Genomic DNA, 26,189 nt, shown 5'->3' with positions numbered 1-26,189 from the left:
ACCCACCGTTTTCTCCTTATCCATTTATTAGGCTAAGACTTCTTAGAGAAGTATCATGCCAGAATTTCTTTCTCCCAAAACGGGGAAGTAATTCTAGAAATTGACAGTAGTCATCAAAGTAGCTCACCAGGTGAATTAAATTACCGTCTGAAATATTTTATTTGTTTGGTCTCTGGTGGTACTAGAATAGATTCTGAGAACACTGATATTTTGTCCCTCTTGAATCTGTCACCAGTTTCCTTACTGGCAAAACCTCCAACTGATGATGGCAAAATTCACAGCCCATCCCCCATTAAAGTTCAAATAGATCTCTCAAAATCTCTTCCTGGAATTAAGCAATACCTTAGGAGTAAAGAAGCCCTTCAAGGGCTTCAAGAGTCTCTGTAACACTCCCATTTTATTGGTGAGAAAACTGAGGGTGGAGGTCTGTCCAGGACCTCTGAGCAATAAACATTATTATCCCTAAACACTCTGTTGTTCCTAACATTCTAATGGATGTTAGGTTACTATCATCCATTCCCACAGGAAACAAATTCTTTACTGTAACTGATTCATGCAGTGCATTCTTTAGTATTCCAGTTAATGAAAGTAGCCAATATCTTTTTGCCTTTACTTGGGAAGAAAAACAATTCTTCCGAACAGTAATTCCTGAGGGTTTCACTGAGATTCCTTCTTTTTTCTCAAAAATCCTGAAGGATAAGGTGGATGATGTAAAGTTCCCCAGAGCTTCTATTGATATTGTTGCAATATATGGATGATTTACTTCTTTGCTCTCCTTCTCAAGCCTTCTCACAGAAAGACAGCATCCACTCACTAAAGCTTTTAGACTTAAATGGACATAAGGCTGCCAAAGAAAAAGTGTAGTTTGCATAAACCCAGGTTTGATATTTAGGGCATCTGATATTAGAACAAGGGCTATACCTAGATGCAGTTAGGCTTCATGGTGTTCTAAGTTTCCCAAAACCCAAAGCTAAGTACCAACTGTGAAGTTTTTCTCAGGCTAGTTGTTTATTTCTGAAATTGGATCCCACATTTCTCTTATGCCCAAACCTCTATATGTTTTACTAAGCAGTAACAACCCCGACCAATTTTATGGGAAGAACCGGACAACACAGCCTTCCAGGCCTTAAAGGAACGTTTGATGACCCCACCTGCCCTTGGGGATCCCAATTATCAGATTTCTTTTTCCCTTATTGTACATGAAAAGGAAAGGAATGCCCTTGAGTACTCACCCGGAATCACAGGGACCTACATCAACCCATAGGGTGTTATATGCAGCAACCTGACCCTGTGGCCCAAGGACACATCCGTTGCCTTAGAGAAATTACAGCCACTGCCTTTTTGCTTAATGCCACTGAGAAAATCATGGGATCTCCTTGAACCATTTTTATACCTCATGCAATAGAGTCTTTCCTATATTCTTGTCATACTCAACATTTCTCAGCCAGCTGCATCACCACCTATGAACTCCTTTTGTCAACTGCTCCTTATATAACTCTTTTAAGTTGTAATAACCTCCACCCAGCTACTCTTCTCCCCTCTATCACCAATAAAGTCCCTCACAACTGCTTAAAAGTGGCAGACCGCCTCCTGACTCCCGGCAATGATCTACAGGAAATTCTGTTTGGTATTGCTGACTTCTCATGGTTCACTGATGGCTCTTATTTAAAAGATGACAATGGCAAACACTGTGCTGGGTATGCCATTACAACTCCTTTGGATGTTGTTGAGGCGGCATATTTACCAATGGCTACTTCAGCCTTAAATGGACATAACGTTTCTCAAATGATAATTTAGAAAAAACTGGCTAGAAAGGCCCAACAATTGGCCTTAGAAAAGATAAAACAAGCTTGGAAATTCAACAATTGTTTGATAAGAAGAGAAAGCTCTGGTTCAGACCAAATAACAACCCAGTTCTACAAGAGACTCTAAAATTCTTTCTCCTCGCCACAGTACATGCATTAAACCACTGGTATACTGACAAAATAATAGCCTTCATGAATCGATATTGGTGGGGAAACACTAACAAGGCCACAGGAATTGCCTACCTCACAGATGCCTTGCTCTGTTTGTCCAAAGTACAATCCAGGGAAGCCTGTTCATACTGCCCCCAGACACTTTAAACTGCCTAATGGACTATTCATGGTCTGACAAATGGCTTTCATACGTCCCCTCGTCTAATGGTTGTATGTTTTAGGCAGGTCTACGTCTTCACACTGGACTGAAGCCTTCCCTTGAAGACAGGCTACTCTACCTGTTCTGTGGCTAAAGTCCTTTTAGAAAAGTTTATCCCTACCGGGAGAATTTCTCCAAACTTCATAGTGATCAAGGAACCCATTTTACTGGCCAGGTGCTTTGACAAGTCTGTGTCATGTGTCTGGATTTACAACACTTTCACTGTGCTTACCACCCTCAATCCTCTGATTTAGTTGAACACACTAATGGCATTATTAAGGCTCCACTGGCAAAATTTGTAGAGACCGTCCAAATACCTTGACCAAAAGCAATGCTATTCATCCTTTTAAATCTCAGATCCACCCCTTATGGAACTCAAACTCTCACCATTTCAAGATAATCACAGGACACCAAATGCACTTGGTTCCTGCTTCTTTTGACCCACAAGTGATAAAAGGAGATATAATCCAATATTTCAAAGGCCTGATTGTTCCTATTGAAAATAACCATGATTTGGTAGAACATTTTTTTCACTCTATGCCTTTGGGAAACTAAGACCTTAAGTATCACACCTTGCAAACTGGAGAGTTCATCTACAGGAAAAGACATCTCCAGAAGAACCCTCTTCAATCTTGCTGGAAAGCAAGTACTCTATCAAGTACTGCTAACCAACCCTTGTGATACCAAACTCGAAGGAATAGACTCATGGATTCCCATGACACACCTAAAGAAATTGCTAAACCCTGACTGGAACTGCACCTCATCTGATGACCTAAAAGTAAAGACATACTGGAATCAAAGCAGAAGAAATTTGATGAGACAGACTTCTCAAGAAGATATCCAGACCAGACCAGTTGGAAGTTTGTTGCCAAACCTTTCATCATGACATAATGCATCAGATTGTCTGCAATGTCTATGCTCTTAATAATATATGAACTTTAGATAAAAATTGCCTGAGAGTTCTCCCTCCCACCCCTCCTTGTTACTTGAATGTGATGTTAACAGGTGTCCAATCTGTGTACTTTCCCTCTGATGTGAGACATTACACCCAAGTCTTTCCTGGCATTGAGGGACAAAAACTGCTGCAACTAGAAAGACTGACTCTTGATCAGCTATGCTTTCAGAGAAAGATCTGATCCAAATGGGAAAATATAAAAAATTAATACATAGAAACCCCAGTTAAATAGAGGTGGGAGACCAAAACGGGAAGCTCTTTCCCCCTGTGACAATGGCAGAAAGAAGAAAGACTCTTCTTTCCTGGGAAGGACTCAGCCAATGAAAAGCCATGGATTCTTTTTTCCCTCTCTATAAAAGCTTTCTCATTCCCTTGTCATGGGAGGACTTGCAAGTGGCTTGCCATGATTGTAGCCCCTGAAACTGCAATTCTCTGCTGATCTCAAATATGTCCATCTTTGATGGAGAAATACCTGGCAGTCTATTTATTTCAAGTCAACAATATATTCTTACATAAAACCAGAAAGACAATCTCTGAGTTTTATTTCTTTCAACCCTTTTTTGTATATTTTCCAGAATTATCCTTTATTGAACAGTAACTTTTTTTTCAGACAGCTCAAATGTTATCATTCTATTCATCCCTACAATTTACATGTAGTTAAGGCATTTTTAAGGCCTTTTTTGATCATGATATTTCTTGCATAAATATCTTACTCTCTAAAAATAATGGCTCAAAATCTTGTACTAAGAGTTACCAGTTGGTTAAACAGGATTCCACTGAAGTTAACAGGAGACCACTAAAGAAGACTCATAGGATCCGAAGTGAAATGTAGCTACAGTTTGCTGTAGGTAAAGAATATAATAGAGCAATATTGAAGTAAGGATATGCCTCACAGCAAAGGTTCAGGCATAAGCTTTAATTATTTCCCTTCTGCAATGGCATACTGGATGCATTTTCTTTCTTGCCATCAGGAACCACTGGTGTGTATATAAAACATCTCAAAATCAGGTAGGCCAAATGGAATATTGGCTAGACTCTCTTATATACTATTGGTTATGTAAGAACAGTCTTGCTACATAAGCAACCCCAAAGGCATAATCCTTTGGGTCTTACTGTGACTATATATAAATCATCAATCTCTGTTATCAATAGATAATGTTAACAAATTGGTATAAATCATCCTGAAACTCCTTGGATCATGGTTACAATCAATATCATTAATATTATGGTTGTGTTTCTTATTTCAATAAAACAGATCAGGCTAATTCTTGACTTGCTTGAATTAACCCTCACAGCACTGTCAACCTCCCTGATTTACAGGCATGGTCTTGTTATGACAAAATAATCACAAGAGGAAAATGAGGCCTGCAGAACTCCACCCACAAAAAGGAATTAAACAGAGCGGCCCTTTAATGGATGACGTCAGTGTAAATATTGTGACAAACCAGTGAGGGATGATGTGAGGGGTGTCAGAGGTTAGGTGTCATGGAATAATGCAAAGCATGCATTTTAAGAAAGTAAAATTCTGGTTTTAAAACTGCTGCCTTCATTTCCTTACACTTCTACATGCTTCTCTGAGTGGGAAAAAGAGGTAGAGTTGGAATAGTCATTCTAAAAACATGACCCTAGCCTTCTCAGGGTTGCAAGGTTCTCCTTTTCTAAACTTGTATCTGTGTGAGGCAAAATTTTTTTTATGATACTGCAAATATACAACATATTACAACACATTGAATGCAGAAGCAGGTATCAGTACTCAACTATCTTCTAGTAAGTTGGCTTTAAAATGATTTGCACAGGTGTAAATAAGAGCATTCTTCTATTTTGGGGGAAAACATTTTTTTTCCACCAATATATCTCATTTCACTTAACATGTAATGAGTTTTTACTGTGATTTTTAAGTAAATTAATACATATGCTTTTAAATTCCAGGTTGTAATTTCTAATATGGTAAATATCAAAAGCAGGTCCTTAATAAATTTTTCGAGTGTAAAAGTGTCCAAGACCCAAGTTTGAGAACTCCAATCTATTCCTCTGTGAATCACACATATCTTGTAGTCTATTACATCTATGAGAAAATAGTAACCTGTGTTTGTCCAGGGGAGCATGTCATCCGCCATGAGCATCAAGGGGAAAAATGACACTTTTTCTCTAGGCTGGTGGGCTCTAATGAGGCAACTACCAAAAGCCTGCCCCTACCAATCCCTTGAAGAAAATTTCATTTGAGTTCATATCTGTCTGTTATATATTTATTCATATATAAATCGCCATATTTCTTCCCTCATCTCCTTTTCCCGCTGAGAATACTGCTTAGTGTAGAACAAAGCACTAAGAATCCTTTGTTAATTAAAACAAAATCAACACCATACTGGGAAAGTATCTATAGAAGCTATCTAGAGAATATAAACCTGATAGCTGGAGAAAAAGAACTGAACCTCAAAAGGTTATGTAAATAGTGTAAAAATAGAGTTAGAGGGGTCATCTACATCTACATATGTATGTATATCTATATCTGTATCTTTACCTATCCATCCTGATCATGAGAATGACATGGGTAATGGATAAATTGAAAACTTAAAACATTTAAAGTGTTGACACAGAAATTTTGTTAACCCATGTCTTTCTGTTTTTACTAATGAAAAGCATTGCACAATACTTTAGAACATATAGAAACAACGAAGGCACCATTGATTACATGCAGCATGAGATTTAAAATTTTTTTCTTAAGTAGTGAGATATGCATTAGCAAATGCATTACCTTTCAATCTTTTTATAAGCAGATTTTTAAAAAATCAGCTCAGTTTCAGGATTGTTCACCAAACACTATGTCTATTAATGTCACAGGAGAAAAACACAGACTAAAGAACTCTGTCAAATAGTCTACTTCTGTTGTGCTAACATTATATATATACACACACACCCATAGCCCCCAGGAGAATCTAGCAGTTATCTTGACCTCTACTTCTTGATTAATGAATCATCCATTGTTAATCTTCAAACATAAAAGTCCAAACCCACAGCCTTTTTTAAGGCTTACAAATGGTTTCTTAAAATAATTTAGAAAGCCTTTAATAAATCAAAACAATGAGATTATAGACATGAAACTATACTTATTAGCAGCTTTTCAAAAAAGGTCCTGGAGGAAAGCAGACTATGAATACCTCAAGAAGTTGTAATTCCCTGGTGTTTAAGGAGCATATACTATGGTAAAATTCATCTGCAGCCTTCTTATGAAGGAAAGAAAATGACCAGAAAAAAAGTCCTTCAAGGAGTAATTATTTTCTATTATCTGATTCAAATCGACCCTTTGACAAAAGTCTTAGAAGGATATTTTCTCTATTATCTGTCTTTTCTTACTAATACCAGAATCTAAATTGTGTGACAATTTACTTGGTGAATTTTGCTTAATTAAAGATCTACAAGTGATTTTTATCTATATCTAAGTATTCTTTCCCAAATATGTGTGAGCCGCCTTGTAGCCTTTGACACAAGTTTCCTCTTTGCCTGTAATAATAATAATCACCATCCTTGTGACCATACACTTCCCAAGTTAAATATCAAAGTAACCAACAGTATCATACAGAACAAAGACCTGTGTATGTCAATTCTTACAATAAGAATCAAAGTGACACACTTATTTCCCTAAAGATTTACTGGCAACAATAGTTCCTATATTTTAAACATTGCTAAATGTAAAATATGTTCTTCATTACATTTGGGTTCACAATTCATTAGTAATTACATGGAATGGTTTCAAATTTTGTAATGAAGGAAAATATCAATATAGCAATAATTGACACTATGGTTGTTTATGTTTTAGGCACTTTCTAAGTATATCTAAAAAGGCAAAATGCTACTCATCTGGTATCAGTCTATGAATTGAAAACAGATACATTGTTTTTCTTCCATTGCCAGAGACGTTACCAGAAGAGGAAATTTAATGCACAATATTGGGACATTAAATTGTATTCTATGTTCACTGTTTTAAACATTTTGAAGAAATGTTAATTATCTTTGTTTCATTTGATTTTTTCGTCCTCCATTCCAAGAAGGTAGCCAGACTTTCTGGCTGAAGGAGCTGAAAATAGAAGCTTGTGAAGACAACCTTTTTATAAGAGCTTAAACTCACTGTCTGCATAAAAAGCTTCCATCTCTCAAAAAAGCTTCCATCTCCCAAAAAAGCTTCAAGTCACTAGAAGTTTAGACTAGCTAACAGGTGCCCAATATGTGTTTGGGGGTCCCTGAGACTCTTGTAGGGGTCCGCAAGGTTATAACAATTTATTATTAATTACATGGCAGGTGATATCATTATGTTAACAGCTACTAGAATGTGTGCTTGCATGTTCTTATGCTCGAAAATTTTCTCAGTTTTAGTTTCTAATAGGGTATATATCAATAGGATAGAACCCACATAAACAGAGTTCTTCTGATATCCTCAATAACTTTTTAGGAGAGTCAAGGGAAAAAAGTTTAACAACTGCAACATTAGTTAATCTGAAAGGGTAGGGGTAAAATTGGACTGTCTTCTTCGGAGTAAGAGGGGTCATGGTGAGAGAGAGGAAGTAAGTTTTCCACACTTGGGAAATAGCAGAGATTAGCTTGACCCAATTCCCTTGCAAGGTCTCTGGGTGGTGGCAGGATCTCAGAAGGCTGAACACCAAGCTGAAAGCATTCTACTTATGCCATGTTTTAAGCACTGTAGCTTGGGAAGAATATAGCTGAATTGCCTGTCTTCATGGAAATAGATAACCACAAGCAATTAGAATATCAGGCACAAACATGATGTACTGAAGTATAAAAAGTTTTCTCTTTTCCAGGCAGAGTATGCAGTCATTTGTTTGTCCAGTAACCTCATATATCTTTGGGAAAACTTCTTTGGTTTGTCTACTCTTGATATGAGGAAGATTCCATGTTCTTGGTCCTCATTATAGAAGGCAGATTCCCCCTCTTCTTGTACCTTGGTGTAAACAGGAGGTAGGCCTGAGACTAAGGTCTGACAACCCACATCCTCTCTCCTGAGACTGTAAATCTTGAGCTGGTTGACACGGGGATGGAAAGAATGTTTGGAGACTATTCATCATAGTGACTCTGGTGGCAGCAGCAGCGATAAAAGATGTCCTGGCTGCTATGCTTCCTGCCTCTTTCTTTCTAGGACTCCCTGAATTCCTGGCCATCTTGAGTCTGCTGCCCTGGACCCTTTCCAATAAATTTCTCTGTGCTTAAGTCAGCCAGAAATCTCCCCATAACATTACATCCCTAAGGAGATATAAGACCATTCCCACTCGAATGAACACACAAACACAAACTCCCAAACCACTGTGACTAAATATCTCTCATGCTCATAGAGATGAGGGCATGGAGCTAGACTAAATTTAATTTTTAAAATAATAAAGAAAATATCATGATCTGTTAAGTTAAAAAGACAGGAAACAGTCACTAATTTATAGTAATTTGATATTCACTGTCAACAATTAGCGACCTCTATAAAATTATCACTTCTGGCTTCAGTTTCATCTATTCAACAATCCTTTTCTGACGTGAACATGTAGATGATAGAATCCAGAATCAGAGACATATAACAAGGTGCCTGGAAAGGTAATTTTTTGACCAAATAAGAAAGATGCCATTTAAACATTAGCAGTCATTTTATATGCTCCTGAGTGGAATGAGCAAAGTAACTGAAGAGAGATTTTCTATTACTGCAATAAAATCAGATTTAAGCGGTCCTTATTATATAAATGCAATACCAAGGGAAAGAACTTTTTGGTTTATGTATTGACAAAGCATCTGTTTCCAATAATCTTTGATATGCTTAGTGGATTTTAGATAGCACATGGCCTAGTGTGAAGTAGAAGCACTATGTAGTAATCAACAGAACAAGCCTTGGAGTCAGACTGCTGGTGAATTTGGATTCCACCACATATTTGCTATATGTACTACTTTGGGCAATTTTCTTAATTCTTCAACTCTCGGTTTCTTTATCTATAATATAGGGATATAATAGTACACACCTCATAGGGTTATTGTGAAGATTAAAAGAAGATATACATATCTAAATAAAGAGGTTAAGAAAGCTGTTTAAGGAGCCTGTTTAAGATCCCTAAACATTCCCTTTGCAGTTCATCAATTATTAGGGCCTTCTGAATATTTTGTGATGGGCCTGACTGAGGTTCACCGATAGAGGAAGGGGACCACTATCTCCAAATGTGAACTTATAGAAAGTAAAGAGGAGTCTACTGGGTAACACAAATGGAGGAATCATTAATTTAGTCAAAGAGAAAATTCAAGAGCCATAAAATTCTAAGATTTTTTTCTTCTATTCCAGGTTTGAATTACATTCGCTGAAAAGGATCCAACTGAATCCTTATCAGAATTAAGATAATTATTCAACAAGAAAGCTGACTGAGCAGGAAATAGTTTGCATTGAAGTTGGTAAAATTTTCTTGAGATTTAGTAAGGACTAAATACACGTTTTGTTGGTAAGTTTGAGCCATTCTGTTCGAAACAAATTTTCTGCTGTTTTTATGTAGAGAATGATCAGAATGATTCATGAAGAAGCAATTTAAAAAGAACAAAAGGGGGGAAAAAGAAATGTCTTTGCTAAGCTGGTTAAGTAGTAAATTTTAAAAGTAAAAGCAGAAAAAGAAAATGGCCTCTAAAATAAAGGAAATGTATAGATTTCAGAATGTTGGAGTTAGATAATTTTCAAATTCAGTGGCTTCCTAGACTAAAACAAAAGTAGTATAAAATGTAAGTTTTATATTAAATAGTAAAAATAAACTTTAGTGATTTAAGGGATAGCAAATATTAATGTTATGTTCATGTTTTATCTTTGATACTGTCCTAGTAATTTTCTCTTTCAAAAAGAAAAGTAAGGAATTAAAATGCCACTAGAGATTGATACTATGTATTTTAATGTCTTTGTATTTCAATAGAATTTGATAAAATGAAGAAGATATACTGAGATTTTCAGTATTTTTCAATTTATTTTCAACAACAGAATTAATGCAGTAATACACTCAGTACTCTAAAGGCAATCTTTGGAAAGTTCTGTTTCCAAAGGAAATGACATAGTCTAAACAGAACATCCTTCAGCCAGAACAACCAAAAATATGCATGTAAACAAAAAAATCATGTATCTATTAAACACGTCTAAGAACAATAAGCACAAAGAAACCCAAAGGAACTAAATCTTACTGACAGATAAGTCCTGTTTGGGCCAGCAGAGATCTGTGGCCACTGTTTGTCACTGGGTCTAGGTGAGCAGAGGACTGGACCTGCTACAGGTACAGGAACTCTGCTTGATTAAAGCGATCCAGAGGAACTTTTCACAGCCACATGGCCATTCTAAATGATGAGCCTGAGTAAGAGTCCTAGCTGAAGAGCTAGATCTCTTCACGCTGCTTCTAATTCTCCTGTATGGGACTCTTCTTGAGTTTGCAGCAGTGTGGGTACAACAGAATTTGGGATCTTGGCTAGAAAGAAGACATAACCTCAGGTTTTTCCAATTCTTCAATTTTCTACTGGAGCAAGGGGCCTCTCGTATACATAGGACACATAGCCTTTAACAACTTTTGAAACAGGAGGTAAAACAAAACTAACTACAGCAGTAACACTGCTCCAATTCAGCTTAACTACTGATTGGATTGAGTCAAAATGTTTAGCCAGTCATACTACCTGCCTGGAATATTTCACCTCTGGGGTGAAAATAATATTTACTTCCATTTCTATGGGTCTTTGAAACACAATGTTCAGAAAATAATGAATCATTATGAGATAAAATAAGAGGCAGAAATTGTGATCAATAATCGGGGGAAAAGAAAGAAATAAAACAAGAAACCAGTTTTAAAAAGGATCCAGAATTTGGCATTAACAGATAAAGATTTTTTATGTCAATATTTTAAAGAAATTATAGCAAAAAAGAGGTAAATAAAACCAAATGCAAAGATTCAAAGGAAAACATGAGAACAATGTCTCACCAAATCAAGAATACCAATCAAGAGATAGGAATTATTAAAAAAAGACCCAAATAAAAATTCCAGAACTGACAAGTAAAATAATTGATATGAAAAATTCACTAAAAAGGCTTACCAGCAGATTTGAGCAGGTAGAAGAAAGAATCAATGACTTGAAGATAGGAGAGTTGAAATTATCCAGTCTGAGGAGTAGAAAGAAAAAAGAAGGAACAAACATGGACAGAGCCTAAAAGCTCTTGGGAGATCATCACGTATACCAACAGACTCTTAAGAGTATTCCCAGAAGGAAAGAAGAGCAAAGGGACAGAAAGACTACTTGAAGAAATAATGGCTGAAAACTTCCAAAATTAGATGCGAAATATTAATATACACATTCAAGAAGCTCAACAAACTGCAAGTAGGATAAAATCAAAGACATCTGCACTGAGGAATGTTATAATCACACTGTTGAAAATCAAAGACAAGAAATCTTGGAAGCAGCAAAAGATAAACAACTCAGCAGATGTTAATCTTATTGAGATTTGTAAAAGCTATCTCATCAGAAACCCGGGAGATCAGAAGAAAGTGGGATGACATAGTTCAAGTGCTAAAAGAAACAGAAAAAAGAAAAACTGTTAACCAAGAATTCTATAGCCTGCAAAACCATCCTTCAAAAATGAAGGAGAAATTAAGATATTCTCAGATAAACAAAAACAGAGCTCATTACCAGCATACCTGTGTTGCAAGAAATGCTAAATACTGTCCTTTAGACTGAAATGAAGGAATTTGAATCCACAAGAAGAAATAGAGATTACAGATATAGGTGACTATATAGGTAAATATAAAAGTCAGTATAATTGTATTTATTACTGTAACTTCTCTTTTTAGAAAAGTAGATTCCATATAGTTTAAAAGAAAACTGTAAAGACAATAAGTATAAATCCTTGTGAGTGGGCACACAATATATAAAGATGTAATTTATAACAATAACAACATAAGGGGAGGCCAGAGTTAAATAAGAACAAAGTTTTCATATGCTACTGAAACTAAGTTGGCATTTATTTGAAATAAATTTTTACAAATTCAGATGTTAATCATAATCCCCAAGATAATCACTAAGAAAATAAGTCAAATATATATAGCAAAAGAAACAACCAGGGAATTAAAAGGATATATTAGAAAATATCTATTTAACCCTAAAGGAAGCGGTAGTGCAAGTATTGAGGAAAAAAAGATACAAGACATATAGAGATTGAATAGCAAAGTGGAAGAAGCCCTTATCAGTAATTACATTAAATATAAATAGATTTACCTCTCCAATTAAAATCGATATTGGCAGAATCAATTTTTTAAAAGATCTACTTATATGCTGTCTAAAAGAGACTCATTTTAGATAGAAAGACAAATAAGTTGAAAGTGAAAGAATGGAAATAAATTATACAACACAAACAGGAATGAAAAAGGAGCTCAAGTGACTACGCTAACATCAGACAAAACAGACTTTCAGACAAAAATTGTAGTTATATGTCAATTATCTCTCAGTAAAATTGGAACAGAAGTATTAAAAGGGACAAGGAGGGAAAATTATAATAATAAAAAAGTGACCTTATCAAGAAGATTTAACAATTATAAACATATAGTCGCCTAACAACAGAACACCAAAATACATGAACAAAAACTGACAAAAATACAGGAAGAATTCAACAGTGCTAACTGGGGACTTCAATACTCCACTTTTGATAATGGATAGAACTAGACAGAAGATGATCACAGAAATATGACTTGAACAATGCTATAAACCAACTAGATCAAAAGACATACACATTCACAGCAGAATACACGTTCTTCTTAAGTGCACATGAAATATTTTCTAGGATAGACCAAATGTTAGGTCACAAAAAAAGTCTCAATACAGTTTTTAAAAAATTTAAGTCACTCAAAACATCTTCTCTGACCACATGAAATTAAAAATCAATAATGGAAGGAAATCTGGAAAATTCTGACACGTGAAAATCAAATAAATCAGTCAACCAGTGGACCAAAGAAGAAATTACAATGAATTAGAAAATACTTTGAGATTAATAAATATAAAAACACAGCATGCCAAAACTTACGAGGTGCAGTGTAAGGAAAGGACATTTATAGCCGTAAATATCTTTATTAAAAAAGAAGAGAGATCTCAAATCAATAACCTAAATTTCTGCCTTAAGGAAGTAGAAAAAAATAAGCAAACCAAAGTCAAATAAAACAGGAAGAAGGAGATAATAAAGATTAGGGTGGAGATAAAAACAGCTTTGTCTCTCTAGAAGTGGCCCAGTAGCAGTAACATCAGAGGCACTTTTCCCATGACTAATACTGACGTATACTCCTAGCCTTCAGATTTTTGATCTACAAGATTAAATATAATGTAATATCTATTTTATATAATGTCTATATGTAATTATATATAACGTAATATGATACTAAGAATAACATAATACCAAAAAGGAAACAGGACTCCTCAAATGTAGTTGATTCTCAAAATTAGAAAAACAGCAGTTTAGGTTAGCAGCTTTTGTTGCCAAAAAGCAAAAATGCCTTTGAGGTTATCTGGGCCAGTGATAGAGGGCAAAGGGGTCAACTTAAAATTGACCACCAGCCAAACTGTGAATATATAATGTTAAAAAAAATTGAAATTTTTGTGGAGGGGCAACAAATAGTAACATTTTTCCCTTTCAAGTTAAAAAAAAAAATTAACCATAAGGGTCAATCTGCTGGAGCTCAAATGTTCACTTTCATTTTTAACAATGAATCCCATCAGAAAATGTGGCATTGGATATACAGCCCAATATATTGTCTAATTCTCTCCCTAAACTAGACTGTGCACCCTGCCCCAGCTGGTTCAGTAGAGAGCCTGCCCTGCATGTTTACGCAAGGCATCCTGCCTTCTGACTGCCTCTGAAGCAGAGAAAAGCTGTAACAGTAACACCTCCACCCCATCACTCAAAGAACACCCTGTCAACAAGCTTACAACTTTTTTCTTAGTATCAACTCATTTTCCATGAGACAGCGAGATGAATCAAAAAGGAACAGTAGGCTTACGTGCACTATGAAATACATAACTTCACAAAACATTGGTTTTATACTTTTAAACAATATAAATTCCATATTAAGACTATAAGACAATACACACACCTGGCTTAAACGTTTAACAGCATGAAAAAAATAAAATGAAAAAATTCTCCTTTGTATCACAGTGCTTCAGTGCATTTCCCTAGAGAAAACCATGTTAATATTCTTATATATTCTTTCAGAAGGATTTGATAGCTATTTAAAAGTGTGTGTGTATATATATATATTCTTTGAACACAAATGGGAGAGTACTGTACTTATAATTCTTCATTTTGCATTTTCATTTTATGATAAATGTTGGGGATGTTTTCATATCAGCACATGTAAATCTATCTTTTTCTTTTTAATAGTTGCAAAGTATTCCAGTGGATGAATGTATTATACATTTAGTGTCCTACTGATAATTGTTTTAATTATTAAAAGTCCCTTATTATTATAATAAAAGCTGCAATAAAAGCTTTTGTCCTATAGATTCTTTCTGTAAAATGGATAAATATTTCTCCCCCCAGCATCCTTGGCATTATTTTGTATCACTAAATATTTCATCTTTTGCCAATTCACTGCTCAAAAAAAGCTCATAATTCTATTTGCTTTTCTTTATTTATGAGTGATGGTGAATAACTTTTCATATGGTTAGAATCTATTTTTTGTTAACTCTACATTCATCTCCTCCGTCCCTTTTCCTATTGCCTCTCTGAAAGTCCATGGTTCAAAATAATTAAATAGGGCTTCATATTCCAACTTTGAAGCTTACTGTAACATGCAAGATACTACAGAGCTTGTGATATATTCAGGCTCTCAGAGACAGGTCTCAAAGCAGTAGCTTAGATTTTTTTTTCCAAGTCATTACTAAAATTAATATATTAACAATTCAGGTGAGATCAGATGACTTTCCTCCAGCATCACTTACAGATGTAAGAGGTCTTGAGACATACCAACAAAAAATGTTGCTAAATTTAAAATGGGTTGTCAAGGACATTTGCCATAAATAAATGTCACATTTTCTATAAAATGTAGCATGGTATCATGATTCGTGTCTATTTACTCAGCACCAATCCATGTGGCTTGAGATTAAGTAGACGCTACAGATTGCCAGTTGCAGAAATGCATGGTTTGTAAGTTTGCCAGCCAAAAATCAAGAAAATTTTCTTCTGCATGGTGATTACTGAAGATGTTCATGACTGATTATGGCCCTTCAGGGAGTCTATAAAACAAGGCTTGGAATATCATCGTAAGATCCTGAAAAGATAACCACTAATAGAAGAATATTATTACAAGATAGACTTGTTTACAAGAGGAAATTAGGTGCATCAGCTCAATGCATTTTCAAAAAATCTAAAGCATGTTGTCAGAGCAGCTATTTTCTGTATTTTTAATATTTAGAGTGATCAAAATATTGAGTAAGCTCATGTTTCAAAGAAGTTATGATTTTATAATTCCCTTTGCATCAGAGACAATCTTAATGTTCTATCTGTCTTGATAATAAGGGCTTATTTGGGGAGAACAATCTGTAGATTACTCAGTAAATCATCCTGTGAAAGTCTATGAAGACTGCCCAACTTCTAGTTTGTGTCTTTCTGGGTTTGATTTCTTAACTGTTTCTTCAATAAAATCTATAATAATTATTCATAAATGTAATAAATTAAGCAAAATAGTTATTAAATATAAAAAGAACCAATAAGGAATCTTTTTAAAATGGCACGAAAGAAAATTTTCTGAAATTATGAGTGACTGATTACCTTCATAGAATCAGAGTTACATTAAAAAATAATCTTACTTGTTTAAGGAATATTTATGGTTTGATTACTATGTACCAAGCAATGTTTTATATGCTAGGATATGGCAATGAACAAAATGGAGAAACACCCCTAACTCATGGTATTTCCATTCAGTTAAGCAAAGAGAAAAATAAAGGAAATCTGAATAGAAATATTCAATGGGGTGACTGTGAAAAAAAAATAACAATTTCTGCCAACATCTTGTTCTAGAGCTTTTTAAGATAAGAATTGATCTTCAGAACTAGAAAGCACCTCAAGATTCTGAAGCATCTAAAAAAAAAATAAGACCACATTATATTAAATATGCTATAGTTAGCAAAATCAAGTTACTATTTTGAGTCTGATTTCTTTTCTAAATTTAGTACATCTTTACATTGTCACTACATATAGACCTGTATGATTCTTTGTAAATTGACATTAAAATTAAAAATTGCAGTCCATAAAATGTCCCTAATTGCCTAGTTCACCTCACACTCAACATGGGGAACCCCTGTTGTTCCTGGTTTCATATGTATCCTTCCTGAGGCTGTTATATATATATATATATATTCAAGCAAATAAATGGTTATCTTCCTCATTTTTATGCAAAAAATAAAAACACATAAGATACTATTCTGTGAATTTTAAAGTTTTCTTTACAACACATGTGGACATCTTTCCACATCAGTATATAAAGAGATCCTTCAATTTCTATAACTGCACGAGATTTCTTTTTATGGATGTACCATGTTTGTGTCTTTTATCTTTCCCCAATATTTTATATACAACCATTAAAATCACTCTAAGTAAAAAACACTGGAGGATTTTTAGTGGTATTTTTATTGTAATTACTTAAAATATTCTATTTTATTTTTACCTCCATCATATTTTAATCTGGAAGGAACAAAATGTGACTATTAAGTTTAAACATATTAATGTTATTTTAGGAAATAACGTTTGGATTTGTTGCTTGCAACTAATTTTTTTTTTATATATAAAAATAACTACATTGCGCTACTCTTTAAAGTAGTCTTGAAAAGAGGGGGATTCAATCCACTTGGGGAATAACTGGAAAAAAATTGATTGGCAGGAGAGAAAACAGGACTAGGTTAAAATGGCCAGATTGAATGTTGGGGGCTGGATAGAGAAAGATCTATAACCTCTACGACATAAAGAAAATAAATGTAATGGGGGGTTGTTCTACCATAAAAATTCTCTCTTGAAAAATAGATATTTATACACCATTGAAGTAAAATTTTTATAAGTTCTCTTAATGCAAAGAGAACACAAGAACACTAAAGCCCATGGGTAAAAGAAGGATGAAAAGGTATGAAAGAAGAGAAGCATCTGGTAGAAATAAACACGTACTTATTGCATGCCTGTCTATTCCCCCCTTTGCCTCTCCTTATTAGAAGCCAGGTTTCCTTTGGGGAAGTGTCATTTACACTCATTTGTCATTTACACCACATTTACCTAACGGTGTGGCGGCCGTGTAGTTGGAGGTAAGACTGAATTCACTCTTGACTCTGGGAAGAGTAATTTTCTTACTGAAAAAATTTGTTCTGGTTACCCAACCCCAAGGAATCAGCAAAGAACTGGAGACTTTGGCCAGGAATACCGTACTAAGAACATTTACCTCCCCCTAAACGACAGCCACGTTGCCACCATGAAGTATGCCTCCTGTGGTGGAAGATAGCGCACAGAAGTGCACATCTCAAGAGAAACACGAGTTGACACTATAGCCCTGTTCAAACCATGGCTGCTCATCATACTTCCTTTGGAACGTTTAGGTATATAAACCAAAATATGCCCCTTAATATTTCAGTAAGTTTGGCTTGTGTTTTCTATTTCTTTCAGGTGGAAGTATCCTCACTGATATAAATGAGGGGACGGGGAGAAGAGGGGGATGGTAGGCAGAGGAGCTGAAAGTTAAACTTGGTCTATGGTTTATATTTGTTTATTTAGAAATTCTCTTGAATTTCTCTGTATAATTGTCCTGGAAAAGGACAGGTAAACAGAGCTGGTTCTGTATCAGGCTTCTGAATCTATATCTGTATTTATATCTATTCATATCTCTGGTCTCCTTCCCTAGTTTTCTCTCAATGCTGGTGTTCCTGTGCCTTCAGTTCTTTATCTTATTTCAGTTGTATGTTTGTATCATAACAAAGATACCTCTATAATCTTTACACCCTGTCAGGTTACATTACCTTCCTATTAACTCTGTTCACTTTCTAGTCTCAAAGTATTATATGAAAGTATGCAGTTATTAAACCCATACTGTAATTACTAACTAGTTCAGGGATACTATGGATGGAATCAGGAAAAAAAAAATCACTGAATAGTAACATTTAAGCTGTATTTCTATCTTCTGCTAGTCAGTGAGAATTTAAAACATTAGTCATAAAAATAGCTATGTAAAAATACAGCCCAAGTACTGGTGAGCAGAGAGAATGTTGAGTATCTGAACCAAACGCCCAGGACCATTCTCAAAGTTTTCTAGACTTGTGATGTCGAACCAAAAAGTGATATGAATTTGGAATCTGCCAGACCCACTGAGGAAAAGAGCCTCACAATCTCAAACTAGAAACCATTGCCATAGGTTCTTGACGGTTATGAAAGCAAAGTCGCTTTCTAACTAGCTTATCCCTCAGTTCTTTATAAACAAATAACAATATCAAGCACTTTACCAAGAGGTAAACAGAGACTTTGAAAAATGCAGGCAGAAAGTGACAAATTGTACTCTACAATATATATTACCAAGCAATTATATTCTACATTTGTCAGCAAGTCTGTACAGAAGGTGCTATTCTTTGGATGACGATGACCTTACCTAACAAGGAGCAGGGCAAACATACATCACAGCGTGCCTGACACTATTCCTGTATATACTTCTTTTATCCATGTTTGTAATTATTAATACTGCCCTTTCACTTTTAAATATTTTCTGTTTTGGAAGATGTCATATGGTCACCCTACTTATGGGGTGTGTAATCATGTATAAATATAAGGAGAGCTAATAAGGGGAAAGATGGGTACTCTGTTAATATATATAGCAAAAATAATCATCCCCTTGTAATCAAAACTTCTGCAAATAGATTCTGAAACTAGGGAGTTTACTGACAATTGGGAAACTTCATCTTCCAATTTTTCCTCCAGAAAAGTATTCTTTCCTAATATATGTTAAAGTACAAATTTTCTGAGTTAAAATAGTCAACTAGTTCTTGATCATGTCAATAGCACAAGTAGAGCATCTGCAGTGATCCAGATTCCAGAAAGGAGGACAGGAAAAGATAGGGAGATAGGGAAGGAGGGAGGGAAAGATGAATAACAGCTTACAATCCAATGGATTTTATTATTACATTAAGCATTTTTTCTATTGTGATGAATAATAAAATAACGAACGTGCAAGAGGTAAGTCAGAAGTGAGAAGACATCCTCCAGAAATATGTTTATTAATTCAACAAACGTTTATACTCACTTGTAAAGTGCCTACCAATCTTACCTCATTTTATTCAACTTTATTCTGCTTTATTAAACTGAATAAGCAGCAAGTGGGTTTTCCTTTTAGTCTCATGACCCAGATGCTGTCCTTAGCATCCCCAAATGTACATCCTGAAGACCTCAACCAAGACTCTGAGAGGCCACACGTAAAGTGAAGACAGATGTTGTCAAAGTAGCCTCCTACGGAAATGGTACTGCAGCTTTGTGTCTTTATGTGTAACCAGTAACAAAATCCACTTACACAAATAGAAAGTTTATGAGTAGCACATTGTACTCCAGGCCCTGGATTTTATGTGATTTACAGCTTTGGGTTTTAAGCTGAAGGTTTTACAATCCGTTTTATTTGTTAAACATATTTCTCCTGTTAATCTACATTACGAAGAACAGTCTCATAAGTAGAGCTGTTAATATATCCTTCTCATTTTATTTCCCCTCATTTGCTTGTATATAAACAAAAGTAGGATAGAGAACTATGAAACGGCAGTGCTGCTTGGATGCCTGAGTGACTGGGAGATGCTAGGCTCTAAGGACGTTGCTAGGAAGCTGCTCTCACTATGAAATAGCCAATCCTCGCAGCCAATCAGATCAAGAGCCCTGCGTGGGATGACTAGGGGATTTTGAGCTCTTTACTCCACATTATTGCTGAGGATCATTCTCCTAGCTACATTTCCTTCAACTGATTAAAATGCATATATTTCTCTTACCATTTTATCCTGTCATATGGCTTTACAGTACGTGGCTGAGAAATTGTCACATAGAATCACAGAAGGGATGACTTCAGCAGGGGTGAAAATTCATCTCACATTTTCCTTATTATTTTCAGCTTGCTTTTAGAATGGGGTTTTCTCAGAATCCATTCCCAAGAGGTTTTTTGTTTGTTTGGTTTTTTTTTGACCTCTCACCCAGGAAAGGTGACTGTAGTTGAGTCAAAATTCACTTCAAGCCCTGGTGCTGCTACCAATGTGAAGTTGGGGAGTCTTATGAGTTGCTCTCTCCCCACTTCCCTCATCCTGGCAATGGTAAGGATTTGTGTACACCTTACCTCAACCATTCATTCTCAGAGTCAAACAAGATTTCACAGGAAAAAGAATTCTGAAAGACTTATAGACTGAAAAACGCAACATAGCATGATACAGTTTTGTATTTTTGTTTTACTTATTGCCCTCTAGGCTATAACACTGTTCAGTAGAATTTTCCGCAGTGATCAAAGGAGCACTTGAAATGTGGTGTGAGTGAGGAATCGTTTCATTTTGTTTACTTTTAATTAATTTTAATTTAAATGGGCACATCTTGCTAGTGGTTGCCATAAACAGACAGCACAGCTCTAGGGCATTAAATAGTTTTTATTATTTATTGCCTTCTAAGACTGTTTTTAAACACTTGCAAATTATCAACCACTAACCTAATAATGCAGGTTAGTCTAGAGGATATAAGAATTAATGAGATCTAGATTTCTAGCCTTCTCTACGGTAGGCCATCTTAGAAATAAATATTATCTTTAAAATATCTCAGATTAAGAAAGGAACTTGTTAGTGACTATATTGTTCATAACTATATTTTACAACTATATTGTTAAAAGAAAATCTCTTTACACATGACTCTCACTCTGACAATGTGTATACTGATATATACACATACAGTCTCTCTATATAGCATATTATGTCACTTCAGGGATTTGACTGTGGAATGGTTCATTAGGGAATCAGAATGCTTGGTATAAAGTCTTGACAATGATACTTTTCTTGGTCAATTTACTCTTCAAACACCTTCAAGTAACTTCCTGTAAGCGACAGAATAACATCCCAAAGCTTTAGCATAAATTTTGAAGCCGCTTCCTCCTCACAATAAGCAATTCACCTCCTTCTCTGCTTTTTCACATGTTCTACAAGTAATTATTGAGAACCTACTATATACAAGACCCTTTGCTAGGTGCTTCAAGTATACTAATGAAAATACCGTGTCTTCCTCTGGTGATGATTACATTTTAGTAGGAAATATCAATAAAAATTATTACTATATTTTTTCATGCCTAATATTAAATTGGGATTTTATGAAACAAAAGTAAAAGATGGGACTGGAGATCTCACGTGGGTCTGGTTTGTGAGGGTCCCAGAAAGCCTTCCCTATGGAACTTAGAGTTAATCCTAAAGGTTGGCAGCAATTAGAGTAGAGCATTCCAAATGGGAAAAACAGCATGACTGGGCTATGGTGTTATCTCGGCCTTTCTTCTCTTCCCCCACATGCTGAAGCACTATTTGTTTGTCTAACTTACAAAGGACCACTTTTGGAAAGAGATCTTATCCCAAAACCCCCATCACAATGAACCTTGTTCTGATACAGAACACATCACAGCCTGACACATTATAATTGCTTGTATTATGTCAGTCTCCCATTTACACCTTGAATACCTCCACAGAAATTGTCTTCACCCTTACATCCTCTAGTATTTATTTTTTGTGGGACCCTGAATAAATTTGCGAGATATAAGAATGAATAACTTAAGTGCCCTTCCCTTTAAAAGTTCAAATTAGAAAGGGAAGGGAGATATGGAACTTAACCTTTGTTATTCTGTTTGATCCTTGCTATAATAGGGACCTGCCAAAAATGTAATGCAGTAATGAATAAGTTTTTTTGTACGTAGGTACAGAGAGAAAAGTAGCATGTACCCAAATAAGTATCTTGTTTATGCTGACAAAATTTAGTCCGGGAGAGCTACTGGAATAAAGATTGGTAAAAACAGCCAGAATATAGTGAGACAGAGGTAATAAAAAATAATGATACGAGTAGATCCATCATTCTGTGGAAATAAATCCACTGTCAACATACTGTGTCCATCAAAAAGAGCCCTGAACTGTTGCTAACGAAATTTGTAGCATGGGCAATCACTAACTTGAGCATGTTTCCTCTTCCATAACACGTAGAGCTCGTATGGATTTGAGTAGTGTTTTCTAAAGGGTCTTCTGTACAGCTTCCTGAAATGTTAACGCTAAAAAGTGATTTGTGGAAGCTCTGGATTAAATAAAATTCTGTAAGTTTCTTAGACTAGGACTTTCCATAATCTATCAAGGCTAATGTGCAAAGCAGCTCACTAGAGAGGTCCATTAAATGCCTTTCTCAAATCTATTTGAAACATCAAGCCTGTGCATCATTTATGTATATAATTACAACTTATGACAAGAGACATAAAGGAAAAAGAACAGGGGAGACTTCCCCCGTAGTCCAGTGGCAAAGAATCTGCCTTCCAATGCAGGAGACATGGGTTCGGATCTCTGGTCGGGGAATTAAGATCCCACATGCCATGGCGCAACTAAGACCGTGCACTGCAACTACTGAGCTCGCAAGCCACAAACTACAGAACCCACGTGCCCTGGAGCCCACGTGCCACAACTAGAGAGAAGCCCACGCCCTGCAATGAAAAGATCCCACATGCCTCAAACAAAGATCCCGCGTGCTGCAACTAAGACCCGATGCAACCAAAAAAAATATTTTTAAAAATAAGGATGGGGGCTATGAAATGGGATAAGCTTCTATAGATTATAGATTAAGTGGCTTGGGAATACCTCTGTGAGATCAGAATTGTGACATGAGGATGAAAAGAAATCACGTAGAGGAAGGTGACAAGTATTTCATCAATAGATGCAGTACGTACAGATGCCCTAATGGTGAAAAATTACTTGGCTCATTAATTTTAGGTGCTAAAAAGCCACAGTGGATTAAGCATATGAAGCAAGGGAGAGGGTCAGAAAAAGCAAACAGGCAGAGGTGGGTGGAGGCCTCTAAAATGGCCCTGCTGTGCTGACAGTTAATCAGTGCACTTCTTCCTTCATTGAGAAGCTCTAGGTAAGAAAAGGTGAGCTGAACAGTGTGTTTAATAACATGATTTATCTTTTTCCATCTGTTGTGAGTACATTATGTCACAGCAAAACCGAAACAACAGTTCATAATCCGTGTACTATGAGTAACCCCAGGAGACAGAAGTTAATTCTGAGCATAATGGAAAGGCATGGAGGATCTTTAAGCAAAAAAGTGATAGTCGTTCTGCAAAAATGCACCGAGAATATGATGAAAACCAGAGATGGTTGTCTCTGTCCATTGCTTACCTTTGCATATCTAAAATGTAATGATACCTGATTCTACTGTCCCGTCTGACCCTGTACTTAAGTCCAGTGAGGAAGAAAACGGGAGAAAGGGCTTCTCCTTTCGGCAGTTTCAATGCTCCCACACATTAGGGGCAGGACAAGAATAAAGACGCAGACATAGAGGAAGGACTTGAGGACACGGGGAGGGGGAAGGGGAAGCTGGGATGAAGTGAGAGAGTGGCATGGACATATATACACTACCAAATATAAGATAGATAGCTAGTGAAAAGCAGCTGCATAACACAGGGAGATCAGCCCGGTGCTTTGTGACCACTTAGAGGGGTGAGATAAGGAGGGTGGGAGGGAGCCGCAAGAGGGAGGAGATATGGGGATATATGTACATGAATACCTAATTCACTTTGTTATACAGCAGAAGCTAACACAACATGGTAAAGCAATTATACTCCAATAAAGATGTTAAAAAAATATATAGAGAAAAAAGGAAAAAAAAAGTACGTACACACTGCTCAAAATCGCCACTTTAATACTCCTAGTTTTTCATCTTTCCCTTTCATTTTTGTCCTGTCACTGTTCTATCCAAAAGTGAAGTGAATAAATGACCTGTGTGGGCAGGAACTATTATATTGATGATTACACTATTCTCTTGTTTATTCCACATTAAAATTACTCTCCCTTGGTTTCCATACGTTTGTTCTCTACGTCTATGTCTCTATTTGTGCTTTGTAAATAGGGGAAAGAGGGGTGGCGGGATGAACTGGGAGATTGGGATTGACAAATAAACAATATTGATACTATGTAGAACACAGATAACTAATGAGGACCTGCTGTATAGCATAGAGAAGTCTACTCAATGCTCTGTGGTGTCCTAAATGGGAAGGAAATCTAAAAAAGAGGGGATATACGTACACGTATGGCTGATTCACTTTGCTGTACAGTAGAAACTAACACAACATTGTAAAGCAACTATACTCCAATAAAATTTTTTAAAAATTATTCTCAAGAATGGATTTTAATCCTCTTTCTTTTGACACAAATTTTAAGTTTGGAAAATTGTTTTTCCTTCTGTCTGGCCATCCTGTCTTACTTTCCAATACCACGGAAGCCAAGTATGAGTGTTCAAGGGCTATACGGCTTTCCCTTGAATGATGTAAAATTTCTTTCCTGAGGAAGAATAGCCCATTTAGAGCTGCATGCAGTGCCACCTCGTGACAAAGAAGGTAACTGTCTGTAGTGAATAGAGCATCTGCACGTTGCAATCTAGTGCTTTGCGTAATTCACACCAAAAGGTAGAGGGTTTATAAAGTCAGCAGGGAGTGAGAAACAAATATGAGTATCTTGGTTTTTTCCTGCTATTTGTTCTATGAAAACGTGATGACAGAAACTAAAAACAATAAACCCCTGGATTATTCAGTTTTAAGAACCTTCTTTGAAATGGTATATCCTGTTTGTACTAAAAAATGTTAGGTCAATGCAAAGGTAAGCCAGAGGTTACAAGATGGGCCTACATATTTAGCATCTCCCTAGGGTAAAAGCTTCTAGGTAACCAATCAAAATTATCTTATACTGGAGAGAGTGAAGCTGATGACACTTTTCCAAAAGCCCTCCTCTATCAGCAAGCTAAGAAATTACCTCCTGGATTTTCAGTACATAATTCATAGCTAGCACACAATTGTTCTCAAGTAAACGTACACATTACTTGATGGAAGAGAGGCAATTCCTACATGGATGCTTTTGAACACCAAGTTCTGATTTAATTGTTATCACATGCCTTTCTCCACCTGGCGCTTTTCTCTGGAAAACAGTCTACAAGTAGAGAAAACGTTTGAACTCTATAGAAGAGAAACAGTTTCTTTTAAAATGGTGAAAACCAGTTTTTTGCTAAATATTATTGCAAATAGGCATCATGTGACACATTGTAGTTTAGATTTTGCTCTCCTAATTACAAAGCTCTCAAATGCTTATTTAAGAATTCATCTTGTTTTGGCCTCCGGCAAAGAACTGGCTGGGAAAGGATCACACTCTCAGTTTAGTGAGTGGACTCAAGGAGAGAGACTACAGCTTATTCAAAATGTTGACCACAGAAGCCAGGAACAATCACAGAAGTTTTCCTTTTTTTAATTTGCTAATGAAGTAAAATAAATCTTTGATTAAGTAAACTGCTGGCATTCTAAAGAACAATTAAATGTTAATGATTTCAGAGATTTTTACTAAAGAATGCTTGAGTAAGCTAAAACTCTGAAACAGACACCAGAGGAAACTGCAGGAATAACATGGGGTTTTTAAAAGGGAATTTAATATTGAACAACCTTAATATCAAGAAAAAGATGTAAATTAATGTAGATCTACCATAATCATTCCCATAAGTCACTTGGACTCTGCTTTTTCTAGACTCCGAAAAAGTGACACACGCATTAAAAAGTTCTTTAATTTCTACTCCAACTCTATTTGTGGAATGGAATTTTCCTATACAAATAAATGTGGGCTCTGCTACAGGAATTGAACAAAAGAGCTCGTTTTTCTAAAGAACTGCTTACTTATGAAGTCTTTTGATAACTCAGACATCTGGACAGCTGTGTTTAATCTGTACTTAGTTTCACTACTTGAATTCAAATTTTCTATAAAAATTCAAAATGTTAAG

Source organism: Orcinus orca, chromosome 9 (genome assembly GCF_937001465.1).
Source record: "Orcinus orca chromosome 9, mOrcOrc1.1, whole genome shotgun sequence".
NCBI classification, from domain to species: domain Eukaryota; kingdom Metazoa; phylum Chordata; class Mammalia; order Artiodactyla; family Delphinidae; genus Orcinus; species Orcinus orca.
This window is presented reverse-complemented; position numbering follows the sequence as displayed.